Source organism: Suncus etruscus, chromosome 1 (genome assembly GCF_024139225.1).
Source record: "Suncus etruscus isolate mSunEtr1 chromosome 1, mSunEtr1.pri.cur, whole genome shotgun sequence".
Classification (NCBI taxonomy): domain Eukaryota; kingdom Metazoa; phylum Chordata; class Mammalia; order Eulipotyphla; family Soricidae; genus Suncus; species Suncus etruscus.
In genome coordinates, this window is record NC_064848.1 from 143571654 (window position 1) to 143575287 (window position 3634).

The window sequence follows — 3634 nt, forward strand, 5'->3', positions numbered from 1 at the left end:
TGGTGGTTCAAATCCTGGCATCCCGTAAGTCCCCTGAGCTGGCCAAAATCGATTTCTGAGCATAGAGCCAGGAGTAACCCCTGAACATTGCCAGGTGTGGTCCAAAAACAACAACGACAAGAATTATTATAGCCTACATCCTCAGTCCCCAGATTTCTGTCCTTTTAAAACTTACAAGTCAACCCCTCTGGACAGACTCTTGATGTGGGAAAATGACCATCATCATTTCTTTTTTTTTTTAATTAATTTTTTGTGTGTGTTTTGGAGGTAGATGCCAAGAAGTGGGGTCACTTGTCATATGGAAGGTTTACTTTTTTTTTTTTAAATATATCTTTATTTAAGCACCATGATTACAAACATGCTTGTAGTTGGGTTTCAGTCTTAAAAAATACACCCCCTGGGGCTGGAAGAAATAGCATGGAAGTAGGGCATTTGCCTTGCATTCAGAAGGACTGTGGTTTGAATTCCGGCATCCCATATAGTCCTCCAAGCCTGCCAGGAGTGATTTCTGAGCCTAGAGCCTGGAGTAACCCTTGAGAGCTGCTGGGTGTGATCCCAAAACAAACAAACAAAAAATACACCCCCTACACCAATGCAACCTTCCTGCCACCAATGCCCCCCATCTGCCTCTTCCCCCACCCCACCTGTCTTTGAGACAGGCCTTCATCATTTCTGCTGTGCCCTCTTACCCCCCAAATAATAGATTTGGTGACTTTGAACTGTAACTCCCACAAATCTCTTTGGAAACAGCAGGGTTGCCTCTGACCTTAAAGGAAGCAACAACTGTTCAATGTGCTTTCCTTTCCAATGATCATATGATACATCAGCAATAGTGGGCATGCCATGTGCTATCAAAAGAATCTCACCTTCCTTACTGTGGATCCCAGGAGCATTCTAGGGACAATACAGTATGATGGAAAAATTCTTCTACCTCATGAATATTAATTTCATTATTCAACTGCCTCTATAGATGTTGTAGATAAAAGGAAATGCTTTATTTTGTGTTCATTAAACGTTAGAGGGTATCCCCCATGCCAACTCATTATGCCTGTAATGGTTAATGGGAATTAAATTCCAACATGACATCAGGGAGAAGAAACTATTCCTCCAGTATTTGGAAACTCCTTCTAAACTGCAGATCAAAGCTGGGTTATGAATATCTCTGTGTTTGTATTAATGGTTTAGACAAACTGTATTCTTTGATTCTATTTTTTCCCTCCAAATACTAATTTCCTCTTGGTTGAGATGATGATAAATATTCTGTAAGAAAGGGAGATGGTACATCTTCATGAATCAGCCACTAGGAGAGATATTTCCCTTCAGAAGAGATAAAAAAAATTGTCTAAATGCTTGTTGAGTGTGTGGCTTTGTTGAGTTTCTTGATTCTGTTTTACCTCCATTACATGCTTTTTTCTTAGAGTTAGAAGGAAATGGAGACCAAGAGTGGGTGAGAAACCTACCTCCACTGTACATGGATGTACAAATCCAGTGCACTTAAATTTCCAAACACTGCCCAGATACCAGAGAGATAGCACAGGGATTAAAAATGATTTATCTTGCATGTGAATAACTTTATGTTGATCCTCAGCACCACATATGGTCCCCTAAAGCCCATTTGTTGTGGCCCAATCCCCCCCAAAAGAAATGTAAAAATATAGTCTACCCTACATTTGGTCTATCATGTGGTTGTAAGATGCTCATTCAAATTAACAGATATGGAGCTGAGGAGGGCAAATATGAGAACAAAGACTCAGCTAACCCAATGGAGACCTGTTTGTGTGCAAGTTGTGATTTAAGTGGGGTCTCTGTCCTTCCATAGATATGATGAAGGAAAAACCAGGTCCCAGACCCTGGTGAGTGAGTTTATCTAGGATTTGAGAGGGTCAGAAGCATGTACAAAGGCTATGAAGACAAGTGATAGTGGCTGGGGGTGCTGACTTGGGCAGGTCTGCTCATGAGATGTGATGTTCCTTATACATTCTTCTCAGAATAGAAATCTTCTAGCCACTTCCTCTCACCCTGCCCAAAAAAAAAATCTGTCTCCTGAAAGTTCTAATAATATTCCAAAGCTTCTCCTCAGTGACCTAAACCTGTTCTCTCCTTGTTAACAAGATGTAGAAACCCCAACCCTCCTTCAACTACCTCCCTGTTTCTGCTCCCAGGCTCTTGAGAAAACACAATCTAGATCTGTGATTGTTTCACCTTAGAACTGAATAATACTAATGTTACATTCTACTATGCTCTTTTCATTATCCTGTGCAATAAAATGTGGGGCTCAAAAAGAACCAGAGATAAATCAGTTGAACAACACTTAGAGTTACAGATGGCTCTGCTGAGACCCCACCTGGAAAGCTGGACTCTGCTCAGAGCATCTAATGACCAAGTACAGACAAATGGGGTGAGTGTTGAGGTGAGGGATACCAAGAGTAATGAGGAACATGAGAGGATTTATGAGAAAAGATTAGGGGAATTGAATATATAAGTGATAATCTAGGGAACTTGGGGACCATCTACTTACATTGGAAAGTTGCAAACAGCAGAGTAAGATGATTTCCGTTAGGCCTGAGAAATATAACAAAGCATAATGAAAAGAAATATATAATAATAATGGCCTGTGTGTTTATAACTATTCCCATCCCAAACATTCATGGCTCCATCTAGTAGACCTGCTGTGTGTGGGTGTTATTCGCATAGGCTAGCAGCTTGGAATTTAGCTAAAACCTTTGCAGAAAAGAGGAGGGAGATTTGGGACTTGGGTGATGGGAATGTTGCACTGGTGATGGGTGGTGTTCCTTTTATGACTGAAACCCAAACACAATCATGTATGTAATCAAGGTGTTTAAATAAAAAAAAAATTAAAAAAAAATAAAGCAAAACAAAACCAGAAAAAAAAAAAAAAAAGAAAGGGGTGGAGGGAAGTGCCCTGAAAGTGGGCTACCTGCATCCCCTCTTCAGGCAGTGTAGGTAGAAAGGATTATTGCTGTGTTAAAGACCACAATGTTTGCACTGTTGGGGTTGGAGGTTAAGGCACTTGCCTTGTATGCAAATGATCCCTGAAGTTCAAATCTTCAAGAGGACATTACGCCCCCTCCCCCCAAACCCCCCTTAGCACTACCAGAGATTACTTTTGAGCATAGAGCCAGGAATAACCCCTGTACACAATTGGGTGTGGCAAAAAATAGTCTTAGAAAAAAGGAATTAAGTACTTGCTTAGGCAGCACATATACTAAAATTAGAACAATACAGAGTTAGCATGGCCAAGGATGACACACAAGTTTGTGAAGTGTTCCATATTTTTTTGGAAAAAATGGAATTAAATTTTATTTTTAAAATTATTTTTAAAAAAAGTACTTTCCATTGCCAATTTCAGAGGTACACAGAGATCAACTCACAGGTTAATGTCCATGGCTCAAGTGGTCAATTCCATGATGGAGAGGGCTGATTGCAGTCTGAGCTCTTTCTTCTTGAACTTCTTGGTTGAGATTATTCCAGAAATCCTGTAAGCACAAGACATGGCAAGGTAGGAATTTTTCCCTCTAGGGAATAAATGCACTCTGTAATTTCTGGGTGGTGTGGGGTCCTCTTGCTTCTTTTTCATTATTCTGGTGATGAAGTCTCCTCCTCCCTCTCACTT

The 3634-nt window shown here is 40.4% G+C and overlaps 1 pseudogene; it reads left to right on the plus strand.

Moving 5' to 3' along the window:
- Window positions 1–3202: 3202 nt before the first annotated feature.
- On the plus strand, window positions 3203–3298 carry LOC126029582 (uncharacterized; annotated as a pseudogene).
- Window positions 3299–3634: the final 336 nt, after the last annotated feature.